We start from the raw sequence: 16,409 nt of genomic DNA on the forward strand, positions 1-16,409 counted from the left end.
TTCCCTGGGTTTATGTGGACTTGGGTTCCTGTGTCTGGATATGCATGGGGATCTAACTCACTGCTGTGAGTGTTTTTATAGTCTGTGTCCCTGGTGGGAGATGGCAGGGATCCCAGCCACTGCCTCTGGGCACTTCCCAAGCTGCATGGGATCAAGTGAGGGGGAGTGAAGTTTCCTACCTGATACTTTTCCCTTTCTTTGATTCAGCATTTGTGGAATCCTTCTCCAGTCTTTATCTTCTTCCAGAATTCTAAGCAAATGAGATTTGTCCTTTTTTTCTCTGGGGAGGTTTTTCCTGGGGATGCCTTATGTCACCATGTCAATGATGTCGCTGTCTTTTATGTTCTTGACTGTGATGTTTCCAGCTGTTGTTGTTGGATGAGATGATTTTATTAGATTTTGATGATTTCATAAATGAGATTTGGTGGACAATTTTCATTTCGTCCTCCTACATCATTTTCTAAAAATGCTATTTTATTGATACTCATTCACACACCATGCAACCCATCTGAAGTATACAATCACCAGCTCACTGTAACGTCACATAGTTGTGCATACATCCTCATGATCAATTTTAGAACATTGGGGGGCAGGATTTGGTTTTCTTTTTTCTTTTTGTTTCTTTTCTGGACTAATGAAAATACTCATACATCGTTTTAAGGCATGTTCAGTTTGTTGTAAGCTAAGGGTCATAGCATGGTTGATTAATATCTTAGGCATTAGGGCATGATATTCAAATTACCTAAGATTGGCATAATGAAATATTTCATTCAAAAAAATGTGAAAAGTTAAAAAAAAAGTGGCTTAAAAAACAGTCTTTAATTATGAAAGACAAATTAAGATTTTTAATAACTAGAAATACAAATCTAGGAAATCTATTAATATACGCATAAGAATATAATTGTGTACATTTGTCCAATTTGTTCATATCCTCAAGATGAATATATAAATTTGGTAATTTCACTGAATTTATTGTTCGGTGTATTGAATTTTGGAGGATTAATTTATATATGGGGACATGTTCCAGGATGTGTATTATACCATTGTAATACCCAAAGTTTGAAAACCACCTATATTAATATCAGTAGGGGGCTTGTTAAATTATGTGTACACCTTTGTGATTCAAAAAATTGTGACCATGAAAAAAAATGTAGAGAAATATGTATGAAGATTTCCAGTGTATATTAAGTGAAAAGGGGAAGGTTCACAACAATGAGGAAAGTGGAAGAGCAAGAGGATATATTAATGACCATATTTGTATATACGTTGAATATGTTTCTGGAGGAATACACAATAATTGTTTATAGGGGTTGCCATTGTTCCTTAAAGATGGAAACAAAAGATAATGGTACCTTTTTTATTGTGTTTAAATTTTGATCAGTGAGGTAGTAAAAGTAAAATTAAATGTTCACAGTGAATATTCATTGTGACACATCTGAAAAATGACAGAATCTAGAAGATCTCCTAACGATAACTTGTTAAAAGTTCCTTTCGATCTTTTTATTTTGTATTTTACTTTGACTTTTTAACTTATTTTTTAAATCATAATATTAGTGTTTGCCAGTTGTCATTTACACTTTACCGCCTTATAGTACTTTCTGAAATAAGGTGAGATATAAATGTATAAGCATCATTTTTAGTGGTCACTTAATATTCCGTTATAAGTGTGATACAAAGGCAGTGTGTTTGTGAATATTACTACATTGATTGCCTGCGTTGATAACTGATCCTATGGGTTGGGTGGGCAGCCTCTTCTTTCCTTAGTGTTGCATATCTCACTCTCTGAAAGTGCCATAGTCAGTTGATGAGGGCAGCCTTCCTAGGTAGGAAAACTTCCCCTAATGGACGTTTGCATAGTTCTCAGTTTTTTGATGTTATGCATGGTCTAGCAGTTTATCTTTGTAGCTGAGTGTAATTTGGACTCAGTAGACATAATAACCCTCCAAGGATATTGTAAATACAAGCATTTTAATCAGTTTTACCAACATTCATGAATTTTCATTAGATTATCTTCTGGGGAAAATTACATTAAACCATTTTAATTTATTGGTCAACTTTCTAAATAGTGACATTAAATATTTTCAGACTTTTTCCACATCTATTTTACTCATTATTATTTTTACTGGGATTGATTGTTCTGTGTTTTATAATGAACTTATAATTTATTGATCAGATATTTATTCATAATTTCCCATTATAGTTTTTTTAATTCGTTTTCATTTGAACTTATTTCTCCCAGGTATTACACATCCACATTTTGTCAAGAAGAGTTGATTCATCAGTTTTTTTAATTAAATTCAGTTTTACTGAGATATATTCACATACCATACAGTCATCCGTGGTATACAATCAACTGTTCATGTTACCATCACATAGTTACGCATTCATCACCCCGATCTATTTTTGAACATTTTCCTTATACCAGAAAGAATAAGAATAAGAAATAAAAGTAAAAATGAACACCCAAATCACCCCCCCATCCCACCCTATTTTTCCTTTAATTTTTGCCCCCATTTTTCTACTCATCCATCCTGCACTGGATAAAGGGAGTATGATCCAGGAGGTTTCCACAATCACACTGTCACTCATTGTAAGCTACATTGTTATACAGTCGTCTTAAAGGGTCAAGGTTACTGGTTGGAGTTTGATAGTTTCAGGTATTTACTTCTAGCTATTCCAATACATTAAAACCTAGAAACCATTATCTATATAGTGCATACGAGTGTCCAGCAGAGTGACCTCTCCACTCCATTTGAAATCTCTCAGCCAGTGAAACTTTATTGCATTTCATTTTGCATCCCTCTTTTGGTCGAGAAGATGATTTCATCAGTTTTTAGTCAGCAGCGTATTTTATCATGTGCAGTTTTAGTCTTGGGCTACTTTATTTTGTTTAACTCTGCCAGTAATATTCCTTATGAATTGGACCAAAGACCAAGGTTTTTTTCTAATTCATGAGAACATTGTAAACAGTTTCTCTTTGATATTAAAGGACTACTAATTAACTGTATTGTTAAATTCGTTGATGAGGAAAGTTCTCTTCTTTCAGTTGCCTCTTCGCCCTGAAAGTACTGCTCCTGATGTTGGCCTCTTTAGTTTTGGAGCTTTCCTGTTCCAATGATTAGATACTAAAATGTAGAATTCTGTTTGCATGTACCTTATTCATAGCTTTGAGAAAGTTTTATTCGGTAGTTGCCATTGATCTGTTACACAGATAACACCTGTGGTGTTAACCAAGGCAATATGAGTGCCCCAAATACAGATCTTCAAACCTACTTTAAACCAGACTGATAACTCATTTAAATTGACTGCTAAATTGTATTAATTGTGCTCTCATATGCTAGGCAAGGTTGAAACAGCCTGCATTGCTTTTAGTTAAATTATTTGCTTATGCTAAATTTCCAGACATGAAATTAGTGGTTCATAAAATGTTAGCATCATTATAATTTTTTCATTATATTGATTTTCAAAAGGATTGAACCAATTTTATGCTGCCATCTACCATATATCTGCACTTAAGTTTCATATAGTTCCTTTAGAATTAGGTTTTAGTATTTTAAACTGTTTTATTCACTTAACTAGGAGTTGCTTTCATTTACGTTTTCATTTACTTTGTGTAGAAATTTAGTAGGAACAAGCCAGAAGCAGGTTGGAGAAATAACTTTTCATCACAGTATTTGGTTACATAACCTTGTCTGCATTGTATTAATGCTTTGACTCAAAATCAGTTTAAAAATTAAGATTGGTTATTAGCATAATGAAGTATAGTGTCCCTAGAAGGAAAGCCATAGAGTACTGTTCTACTCTTAGAAGAGTTTGTTCTTCTTTTGTCTTACGTCTCTCTAGACTCAGAATAGAATAATATACTACTTTTATCCTGCAGTTTAACTGTCACTGTACTTACATCTGTCTTTGTGTGTCTGCTTGTACAGTCAATTAAAAAGTGCTTTTTAATTCTTTGCCTAGTTAGTAATACCATAATATGTTTTCCAGGGAAGTGAATAAAAAGCTATTTTTGTCATGTGTATTAGTTTTTTTTATTTTTTATTTAGCCAAAAATGATTAGCATGGCTCTACTATTTCCTTGTTTTTGAATATGGTTTTTAAATTGTAAGTAACATAACCAAGAGAGGTTTAGAAATAATCTTTTTAAATAAAGCATGTCAGTAATCCTTTTATTAAAAAGCAAGGAACATTAAACAAGGAGATTGAGCAAATGTTTTTATTTATTTTCTCATTTATGACACTTGAGGTCTCTTATTCAAACCTCCAAGCCAACAGTATTATTAAAATCAGATTCTAGTGCGGGCAGATCGTTCTTTTTTTTTTTTTTTTTTGACGTTCTTCTGTATTAGTAAGACAATAAATCATATTTATAAATTTTAACACCTACCGTGGGAATTGCACGGTTAATCTTTTTCTCTCTTTAATGTCTTTAGGAGCCAATCATTTTTTTTTAAAAGGAGTTTTTTTGAGGTAAATTCACATAGCATACAATCCATCTAAAGTCTACAATCACTGTCTTCTAGTATATTCACAGAGTTGTGCATACCTCATCACAATCATTTCTAGAACATTTTCACCCTGAAAGGGTTTACTGTGTTTTACTATGTGAAATATATTCCACATATTTTTTCCTGTTGAGTTATACATGTTTTTTCCTCTGGCTTTACTTCTAATACATACACAACCCTAAATGTTGCCTTTTAACCACAATCACATTCACATATTGTTGCTGTTAGTTACACTCACTATAATGTGTTCCTATCACCTCCATCTATTTTCAAACATGTGTAACTGACCTTTTTACATATTCTGCACAAACTAAGCATCAGCTCCCCATTCTCTGCCCACATTCTGGTTTCTGGTGACCTGTGTTCTAGGTATTAACACCTTGAGTTTGCCAGTTAGTTCATATTAGTGAGGTCATATAATATTTTTCCTTTTGTGTCTGAATTATTTCACTCAATATAATGTCCTCAAGATTCATCCTTGTAGTTACATGTGTCAGGACACCATTTTTTCTTACAGCTGCATAATAGTCCGTCATATGTATATACCACATTTTGTTTATCCATTCATTGGTTGATGGATCCCCGGGTTGTTTCCACCTTTTGGCAATTGTAAATAAGGCCACTGTGAACATTGGTGTGCAGATGTCTGTTTGCATCCCACCTTTCAGTTCTTCTGAGTAGGTCCCTAGTAGTGGGATTAGTGGATTATATGGTGGTTCTGTACTTAGCTTACTGAGGAACAGCCAAACTGTCTTCTACAGTGGCTGTGCCATTCTACATTCTTACCAACAGTGAACTAATGTTCCTGTTGCTCTACATCCTCTTCAACGCTTGCAGTTTTCTGTTTTTTTAATAGTGGCCATTCTAGTAGGTGGAAAATGATATCTCATTGTAGTTTTAATTTACATTTTCCTAATAGCTACTGATGTTGAACATCTTTTCATATGCTTTTTGGTCATTTGTATATCTTCTTTGGAAAAATGTCTGTTCAAGTCTTTTGCTCATTTTTAAAGTGGGTTGTGTTTTTATTGTTGTGTTGTAGATTTTCTTTATATATCTTGGATGTTAAACCCTTATTGGATATGTAATTTCCACATATTTTTTCCTATTGAGTAGGCTGCCTTTCACCCTCTTGACAAAGCCCTTTGAAGCACTAAAGTCTTCAATTTTAAGGAGGTCCCATTTACCTATTTTTCTTCTTTCGTTGCTTGTGCTTTGGGTGTAAAGTCAAAGAAGCCACCACCTGCCACAAGATCTTGGAAGATGCTCCTTACATTTTCTTCTAGGAGTTTTATGATTCTGAATTTTATATATAGGTCTTTGATCCATTTTGAGTTAATTTTTGTATAAGGTGTGAGATAGTGGTTCTCTTTTATTCTTTTGGGTATGGATATACAGTTCTTGCAGCACTGTTTGTTGAAGAGACTGTTCTGCCCTAGTTAAGTAAACTTGACAGCCTTGTCAAAAATTAATTGACTATAAATATGTGGGTCATTTTTTGAACTCTCAATTCCATTCCGTTTGTCAGTATATCTGTCTATATGCCAGGACCGTGTTGTTTTGATCGCTTTAGTATTGTAATAAGTCAGGAACTGAGAGTCCTCCAACTTCATTTTTCTTTTTCAAGATATTTTCAGATATTCAGGGCCCCTTACCAAGTAAATTTGGTAATCGGCTTTTCCAGTTCTGCAGAGTAGGCTGTTGGAATTTTGATTGGAATTGCATTAAATCTGTAAATCAATTTGGGTAGGATTGACATCTTAACAATATTTAGTCTTCCAATCCATGAACACAGAATGTCTTTGATTTCTTTTACCAATGCTTAGTAGTTTTCTGAATGCAGGTTTTTTACATCTTTGGTTAAGTTTATTCCTTGGTATTTGATTCTCTTAGTTGTTACTGTAAATGGAATTTTTTTCCTGACTTCTTCCTCAGATTGCTCATTACTGGTGTATAGAAACACTTCTGATTTTTTTATGTTAATCTTGTATCCTGTCACTTTGATGAACTCGTTTTTGGGTCTAGTAACTTTGTTGGTTTTTTTTTGGACTTTCTAGGTATAGGATCATATCGTCTACAAATAGTGAAAGTTTTACCTCTTCCTTTCTGATTTGGATGCCTTTTATTTCTTTTTCTTGCATAACTTCTCTAGATTGAACTTCTAGTACAATGTTGAATAACAGCGGTGACAGTGGGCATCCTTGTCTTGTTCCTGATCTCAATAGGAAAGCTTTCAGTCTTTCACCATTGAGTACAATGTTAGCTGTGGGTTTTTTATATTTGCCCTTTATCATGTTGAGAAAGTTTCCTTTGATTCATATCTTTCTAAGTGTTTTTATCAAGAAGGGATGCTGGATTTTTTCAGATGCCTTTTATACATCAATTGCTCACATTGGTTCTTCGATTTTGTTAATGTGGTGTATTACATTGATTGTGTTGAGACACCCTTGCATACCTGGGATAAAACCCACTTGATCATGGTGTCAAGTTCTTTTAATGTGCTGTTGGTTTTGATTTTCAAAAACTTTTTGAGGATTTTTGCATCTATATTCATTAGAGAAATTGTTCTATAATTCTCCTTTCTTTTAGTATCTCTATCTGGTTTAGGTATTAGGGTTTAGGTTGGCTTTATAGAATGAGTTAGGTAGCATTCCCACCCCCTCCTTCAATTTTCTGGAAGGGCTTGAGCAGGATTGGCGTTAATTTTTCTTGGAATGATTGGCAAAATTCACCTGTGAAGCCATTTGGTCCTGGGCTTTTCTTTGGATGTTTTTGATGACTGATTCAATCACTTGTAATTGTTGGGGTCTTCTATTTCTTCTTGAGTCACTGTGGGTTGTTTATGTGTTTCTAGAAAATTGTCCATTTCATCTAAATTGTCTAGTTTGTTGGTGTACAGTTGTTCTTAATATCCGCTTATGGGAGGAAGGATCTAAGATGGCAGCATAGAGAGGAGTGGAAGCTAAGTAGTCTCCTGGAACAACTAAAAAAAAAACAGAAACAACTAGTAAATAATCCGGAATAACTGCAGGGGGACAGACGTGACCGTCCACTCATCATACACCAACCTGAAATGGGAGGAATGCCTGAGATCACAGCATAAAATCTGTAAGTAAGAACTGTGGATCCAGATTGGGAGATCCCTCCCCCACAGCCTGAGTTACAAAGCCTCGTGGTGCCAGAGAGAAGCTTTCTCCCAGCAAGCGAATATAGCTCAGCTGAGCTCCAACTGGGGTTTTAATTAGTGAGTGTGAACTGCTCACTACGAGGTACGAATCCCCAACAAGGAGACAGAGGCTTTGGGTGATGACTAACCTTGGAAAGCCGGAGGGTCGCCTCGGACTAGCTCTGTTCCTTTTTCAACTCAGTAGAGAAAGCCTTGGCCATTTTCAGTTCCCAGTTCTGTGACCCAGACAAGGTTGTGGCACAGGCAGAGAGAGACCACTGAAATGCTAATGACCTCCCCTTAAGGCATCTGTCTTCTCTAAGAGGAAAGGGGTGGGGCCCAGCTCTACTACCTGCCTTCCATTCAGAACTTACACCAGTCAAGATTATAGGCTAATCTTTGCATCAGGCAGAGAGCGCTCCTGCACAGCCTGGCGGCCCGGGGCTTCCCTTGAGGGATGACAAGCACTAGTGACGTAGCACAGCCTTCCTTCAGCAGAGGTCCTGGAAGATCACAGCTGAGAAGGGGGGCCCGCTCGGAAAACCCAGGGATGCTACGTCGATGCTGGTGGTTTGTGGGTCAGCAACAGAGAAAGTCTAAGCCTTTCAGTTTTGCTGAAATGAAGGTTTAGACTCTTACCACAGCCTTGAGTCTCTGGGAACACCTGGGAGGTTTGAATATTAAAGCGGCCCAGCCTCCCTGACCACCCAGACACACGCACCACGTTCAGGGTGGACAGCTCCCAACAACAAACCCAAACTGAGTTCACCAACTGAACCCCACAAAAATCATTTTCCCACACACCACAGAGACAGAGTTGGGGAGAACTGACTCGAGGGGTATTGGTGACTTGCAGACGCCATCTGCTGGTTAGCTGGGGAAAGTGTACACCACCAACTTGTATTTCTGAAAAATTAGACTGGTATTTTTTTTTCTTTTTAACAACTCGAAAGAACCCTATCAAGCAAAGCAAATGCCAAGAGGCCAAAAACAACAGAAAATCTTAATGCATATGATAAAACAAGACGATATGGAGAACCTGATCCCAAACACCCAAATCAGAATATCAGAAGAGACACAGCACTTGGCACAATTAATCAAACAATCACAATCGAGGAACGAAAACATGGCACAGGATATAAAAGACATGAAGAAGACCATGGAACAGGATAAAAGGGACATAAAGAAGACCCTAGAAGAGCGTAAAAAAGAAATTGCAAGATTAAATTAAAAAATAGAAGATCTTATGGAAATAAAAGAAATTGTTGGCCAAATTAAAAACACTTTGAATACTCATAATACAAGAGTAGAGGAAGTTGAACAACGATTCAGTGTCCTAGAGGTCCACAGGACAGAAAATGAAAGAACAAAAGAAAGAATGAAGAAAAAAATAAAAAAAATCTAAAAGGATCTCAGAGATATGATAGATAAAATAAAGCTTCCAAATTTTAGACTCATTGGTGTCCCAGAAGGGGAAGAGAAGCGTAAAGGTCTAGAAAGAGTATTCAAAGAAATTGTTGGGGAAAACTTCCCAAACCTTCTACACAATATAAATACACAAAGCATAAATGCCCAGCGAACTCCAAATAGAATAAATCCAAATAAACCCACTCCAAGATATTCTGATCAGACTGTCAGATACTGAAGAGAAGGAGCAAGTTCTGAAAGCAGCAAGAGAAAAGCAATTCACCGCATACAAAGGAAACAACATAAGACTAAGTTGTGACTACTCAGCGGCCACCATGGAGGCAAGAAGGCAGTGGCATGACATATTTAAAACTCTGAAAGAGAAAATTTTCCGACCAAGAATACTTTATCCAGCAAAACTCTCCTTCAAATTTGAGGGAGAGCTTAAATCTTTCACAAACAAATGCTGAGAGAGTTTGCCAATAAAAGACCTGCCCTGCTTCAGATACTAAAAGGAGCCCTACCAACAGAGAAACTAAGAAAGGAGAAAGAGATATAGAGAATTTTAACAGACATATATAGAACCTTACATCCCAGATCATCAGGACACTCATTTTTCTCTAGTGATCATGGAACTTTCTCCAGAATGGACCATATGCTGGGACATAAAACAAGCCTCAATAAATTAAAAAAAAAGAAATTGAACATATTAAAAGCACAGTCTCTGACCACAATGGAATACAAATTGAAGTCAATAATTTTTGAATTGTAACTCCACTATTTACTTCCTACATGATACAAAATACACAAACTCTAATGACAAATCAGTGGTTTTGAACTCAATGTAAAATATGTAACTTTTGACAGGAAATATTTAAAGGTGGGGGAATGGAAGAGTATAGGTACATAGTTTATGTGTCCTGTTGAAATTAAGTTGGTATCAAAGAAAAACAAGATTGTTATGGATTGAAGAGTTTAATTTTAAGCCTCACAGTAAACACAAAGAAATTATCAGAGAATATGACCATAGAGATGAAAAGTAGACTATGGGTTAAGAGAAATGGGGGAAAGGGCAAATGGGGAGTTAAGAAATGAGTGTAGGGTTGCTGTTTGAGGTGCAGGGAAATTTCTGGTAATGGATGGTGGGAAGGTGATAGCATGACAACATTCTAAATGTGATTAATCCCACTAATGGAAGGCTAGGGAGGGGGTAGAATGGGAAGATTTAGGCTGTATGTATGTTTCCACAATTGAGGGTGGGGGGGAAGACAGTCTAAATAGATGACAGTTCAGTGCCAAGGATGACCCTGGATGGGATCTGAGGATGGAGGACAGGAGGCTTAAAGGGACACAGTTGAGACATAAGGAAAAGGAAATATAGAATGTAAGCTTTGTGTCATTGTTGAATCTCTTGTACTTCTTAGCTGCGCTTAATGGGATTGCATAAAAGAATATTCTTATTCACGGGAATTATATATGTGAATTATAGTTTTTGTTCAAGGATGTGTGCAGCTAGCTCTCATGTTCAGAAGACAGAGCAATAGATGACGGATGATAGATAGGAAGAGAGGGAGGGAGGGAAAGAAATAGCGGTGTGACAACATGTTAAAGTTAGTGGATCCAGGGTATCAGGGGAGAGGGGTCAGGGAATGCTGGAGTTCTGTGTATGGGGTTTGTATTGTTTTTGCAACTGTTCCTATAACTTTGAATATATTTCAAAATAAAATTAAAAAAAAAATTCAAGATAAAGTTAAAAAAAAAAGTTAATGAAAATATGACTCCCGGGGAGGAATCTAGACCCGGTATCTTGGGATGGAGAATATCTTCTTGACCAAAGTGGGGATGTGAAATGAAATGAAGTAAGTTTCAGTGGCTGAGAGATTCCAAAGTAGCCAAAAGGTCACTCTGGTGTGCACTCTTATGCACAATATAGATAACCCTTTTTGGATTCTAATGACTTGGAATAGCTAGCAGTAAATACCTGAAACTATCAAATTACAACCCAGAACCCTTGAATCTTGAAGACTACTGTATAACAATGTAGTTTATGAGGGGTGACAATGTGATTGGGAAAGCCATGTGGATCACACTCCCCTTTGTCCAGTGTATGGATGGATGGATGAATGAATAGAAAAACAGGGGCAAAAACGAAAACAAAAAGGGCACCCAGTGTTCTTTTTTACTTTAATTGTTCTTTTTCACTTTAATTTTTATTCTTATTACTTTTGTGTGTGTGGTAATGAAAATGTTCAAAAATTAATTTTGGTGATGAACGCACAACTATATAATGGTACAGTGAACAATTGATTGTATGCTTTGTATGAGTGCGTGGTATGTGAATATATCTCAATGAAATTGAATTATTAAAAAAAACAATTAAATAAAAAGTTAATGAGAGGGGGATGTGAAATGAAACAAAATAAAGTTTCAGTGGCAGAAAGATTCCAAATGGAGTTGGGAGTTCACTCTGGTGGGCATTCTTATGCACTATATAAATAACCCATTTTAGGTTTTAATGCATTGGAATAGTTCGAAGTAAATACCTGAAATTATCACACTGCAACCCAGTAGCCTTGATCTTGAAGATGATTGTATAGCAATGTAGCTTATAAGAGATGACAGTGTGATTGTGGAAGCCTTATGGGATCACACTCCCTTTATCCAGTGTATGGATGGATGAGTAGAAAAATGGGGACAAAAACTAAATGAAAAATAGGATGAGGGGGTGATTTGGGTGTTCTTTTTTACTTTTATTTTTTATTCTTATTTTTACTTTTTCTGGTACAAGGAAAATGCTCAAAAAATAGATTGGGGTGATGAATGCACAAGTATATGATGGTACTGTGAACCACTGTACACTTTGGATGACTGTATGGTATGTGAATATGTATCAGTAAAATTGAATTTTAAAAAATAATATCCAAAACTTGAAAGTAAAAAAAAAAAAAAGTTAATGAAAATAAAGTTGTGATCTTTTTCAAAAAAAAAAAAAAAGCCACTTATGATCTTTTGTATTTCTTTGCAGTCAGTAGTAATGTCTCTCCTCTCATTTCTGATTTTATTTGTTTGCATGTTCTCTTCTTTTTTCTTTGTCAGTCTAGCCATGGGTTTGTCAATTTGTCAATCTTCTGAAAGAACAAGCTTTTGGTTTTGTAGATTCTCTTTTGTTTTTTTGTTCTAAATTTAGTTTATTTCTGCTGTAATCTTTGTTCTTTCTTTCTTTCTCCTTGCTTTGGAATTAGTTTGCTGTTCTTTTTCTAGTTCCTCCAGATGTGTAGTTAACGTCTTTCATTTTTATCCTTTTCTTCCTTTTTAATGTTGGTGTTTAGGGCTATAAGTTTCCCTCTCAACATTGCCTTCACTGCATCCCCTAAAGTTTTTTATGTTATGTTCTCATTTTAATTTGTGTCAAAGTATTTACTGATTTCCCTTGCTTTGTATAATTTTGATCTTTTTTTCGCTTTGTCATCTTCTAATAATTGTCAGAGTAAATAAGAGAGTTACTGTAAAAAGTAATTTTTTCTGTTTTGCCCTTTTGTATCCATCCCTTTTAATTCCACACTCAAAATTTGAAATAGCATCATCAAGAACAATTTTTACTAAAAACACTAATGGATATTTAAAAAATATCCCAGAATCTGGAACAAGTATTAGGGAATAAACAACAAACATATCAGTATATAGGGCTCTGAAGTGTATTATAGTAAAAAGCTTTTCATTTGTCTCATTGAATCAATCTTTTATGCAGGTTAGGCAAAGATTATAGTAAAACATGACACGTGTCGTGTAAATGGGTTCATAAAATGGGAATGATTGTACTTCTGAATCTCATTCATATCATTTTCTGTGCATATTATATAATACGTAAGATGCCCTGTTTTGCTCCCCTAAGAGGTAACCGGTTGAAGTTTACAAGTTTACAAGAGAAATACACATGGAAACCTTGTTTGAGTAACTAGGCTTGTCATTAACAGAAATGTGACATATTCATATGCTAAGCAGGTTGTAAAAGAAATAGCTTATTATGTGCATAAAGGATTTTAAAATCTCATAGTAAACAAATATCTAAGTGAGAATTTTCCCCTATTTCCAAGTAAGATAATGTTGATAACCTATCTTATAATTAACTTTTACATTTGACTTCCTTTTTTGTAAATATAGTTGCAATTACTGGAATGGGTCGAGGCAGTTTGGCATACTAAGGCTGCATCACCCAGGAAAATACCTGCTAAGGAAGGCATGATCTCCCTACCCTACCCCACTTTTTTTTTAAGCCTGAGGTTTTAATGTCAAAACATAAAGTCTTGTAAGGTCTTGAAATAATCATTTTGCAAAATAAAGCAGCTTTATGCTGTAAAAACATTAGTTCTTTGTTCAAGGTTATGTTTTCCTGTGCTCATCTGCTGCTACCAGCTGTCAGCATCTTCTTTAGAGATCAGTTTTTTCTTCATGACGACCTCCTCATGCAGCCCTTTGGCTGTCCAGGTTTGGTTTATAGTCTAAATATGTAACACTGTCTAACAAGAGCTCCACTGTTGTTTCACATGCCTGAACATGCTGAGCTAGTCCTAGTGTTTTCTGCACATTTCAGTAGATCTTGGAGAGGCAGTACCATCCTCATCACAGTCCTTCTTGCCTTTGCCACAGGTCTCGTAGCACCTATCATGTTGGTTGCGGCACTTTGTCAGTGAAGGGATGCCAGTGTAAAGATGAACAACAAACATTGGAGAGCCACGTTCATTTGGTGGGGAGTGTTTATAACCATAATGTTGGAAAGGCTTAGATCCATCATTGCACTTGTAATGACAGAGCCTGTCCTCATCTCCGTGGAGGTCCAAGGTGGCATTCAGGTACATGTCTATCTTCTGAATGCCATTCCTGATGGTCTTAAGTGTGGCCCTCCAGTCGGTGGTCTGGGCCTCTCCATGGCACCTGAGACTAGCTGGCAGGAGCAGGAGGGCGAGTGTGGGCTGTAGAAGCACAGCTGTCTGCGCATCGCCAGCCTCATGGGTGCCTCGGGTCTCTGGAGCCACGGTGGCATGTGTGCCCCCATGGAGCCCCTGGGGCAACCTAGGCAGTGGCCTGAGTCCTGGGCTAGGATGCAGCCACCCAATCCATGCCCATGCCTTCTTTCGGGCCGCCTGGGCCACACACAGTGTCACCACCTTTACAGATCTCCTGTGGTGAGGCAGCACTGTTGTGGGGCAGTTTCATTCTTTTTAAAGCTATTAAGACCTGTTTTTGACCTGACATGTAGTCAGTCCTGGAGAATGATGCATGAGCACTTGAGAAAAATATGTATCCTGCTGTCTTGGGGTATTGTTCTGTATATGTCTGTTAGGTTTAGTTCATTTATTAAATTATTCACATTCTCTATTTCCTTATTGATCCTCTGTCTAGATGTTCTGTCTATTGATGTGAGTGGTGTATTGAAGTCTCCAGCTAGTATTGTAGATAAGTTTGTTTCTCCCTTCAGATTTGCTAGTGTTTGCCTCATCTATTTTGGGGCACCCTACTCAGGTGCATATATATTTATGATTATTTCTTCTTGGCGAAGTGTTTTTATTAACATATAATGTTCTTCTTTGTCTCTTACAAGAGCTTCACATTTAAAGTCTATTTTGTATGAAATTACTATAGCTAACCCAGCTTTTCTTTGGTTACTGTTTGCATGGAATATCTTTTTCCAGCTTTTCACTTTCAACCTATTTATATTCTTGGGTCTGAGGTGTGTCTCTTGTAGACGGCGTATAGATGGCTCATATATATATATTTTTTTTAATCCATTCTGCCAGTCTGTGTCTTTTGATTGGGGAGTTTAATTCGCTAACATTCAATGTCACTATTGTAAGGGCAGAATTTGCTTCAACCATTTTATCCTTTGGTTTTTATATGTCATATCTTATTTTTGTCTCTTTTTGCCCTTTTAGTTACCCTTGCTGGTCCTTTCCTTTCAGCCTGCAGGACTCCCTTGATTATTTCTTATAGAGCAGGTATCTTGTTAACAGACTCTCAGTTTCTGTTATCTGTATTTTAAACTCTCCCTCATTTTTTTTTAATGAAAAAGTAATGATTTAATGACTGCAGTCTCCTTCATTTTTGAAGGACAGTTTTGTCAGATAGAGAATTCTTGGCTGACAAGTTTTATCTTTCATTATCTTGAATATATCATACCAGTGCCTTCTTGCCTCCATGGTTTCTGATGAAAACTCTCTGCTTAGTCTTATTGGGCATCCTCTGTACGTAATGAATCACTTTTCTCTTGCGGCTTTCAGAATTCTCTGTTTATTTTTGGCATTTGACATTCTGATGAATATGTGTCTTGGAGTAGGTGTATTTGTATTTATTTGGTTGGGGGTACATTGCGCTTCTTGGACGTGGTATCAGTACTTTTCGTAAGAGTTGGGAAGTCTTGGCCATTATTTCTTCAAATGTTCCTTCTGCCGATTTTTCTTTCTCTCCTCCTTCTGGAATACCCATAATGCGAATGTTTGTATGCTTTTTGTTGTCAGTCAGTCCCCAGAGATCTTGCTCAAATTTCCCATTCTTTTCTCTGTCCTTTTGTCTGTTTGAATTCAGATGATCTGTCTTCTAGCTTGCTGATCCTTTCTTCTGTTGAATTCAGATGATTTGTCTCCTAGCTCGCTGATCCTTTCTTCTAATCTGTTGTGTGCTTCTAGTATATTTTTAGTTTCATTTATTGTGCTGTTGATTCCCATTAGATCTTTTATTTTTCTTAGCATGCTTTCAAATTCTTCTTTATGCTCACCCATTGTCCTTTTAATATCCTTTATCTCATTAGCCATCTCTTTAAATTTGTTTAGGAGGTTTGTTTGTACATCTTTGATTACTTGTTCCAGATACCGTATCTCCTCTGACATTTTGATTTGCAGCTTTGACTTGGCCATATCTTCCTGTTTCTGAATATGGCTTCTTATTTCTTATTGATGTCTGGGCTTTAGATTATCTTGGTGAGTTTACTCTGAAGGTCGGACTCTCGCTCATCAGAGCTTTTGTTTATTGGATTTGTATTAATGCTCTTCTTTGACAATGGTTTGTCAGTATTACCCAACCAGGGCTGGACCAAGGATCCATGAAGGGGACTCACACCAGCTCCACAGGGTTCCAGGGAGAAGGTTGGGTAAAGATGCCTAATATTCTTTAATTCTACTCCCCAAGGGTGCATTTTCCCAGCCTGTCCAGCATATGGCCCTCTTTGCCCAAAAGCCTTTTAGATGTCTTCCTGGAGGTACACTTTCCTTGCCTGCCAGCAGTTGACACTCTTCAGCAACCTCTTCCCCTCAGCCCTTTGAAAGCATGTCTTA

At 36.6% G+C, this 16,409-nt stretch overlaps 1 protein-coding gene and 1 pseudogene across 1 annotated transcript in view; one reads left to right on the forward strand and one right to left on the reverse strand.

Moving 5' to 3' along the window:
* The window catches only part of CNOT4 (CCR4-NOT transcription complex subunit 4), a 186,300-nt gene that overhangs the window by 23,917 nt on the left and 145,974 nt on the right, over nucleotides 1-16,409 (forward strand).
* On the reverse strand, nucleotides 13,513-15,564 carry LOC119535303 (annotated as a pseudogene).

Source organism: Choloepus didactylus, chromosome 5 (genome assembly GCF_015220235.1).
Source record: "Choloepus didactylus isolate mChoDid1 chromosome 5, mChoDid1.pri, whole genome shotgun sequence".
NCBI classification, from domain to species: Eukaryota; Metazoa; Chordata; class Mammalia; order Pilosa; family Megalonychidae; genus Choloepus; species Choloepus didactylus.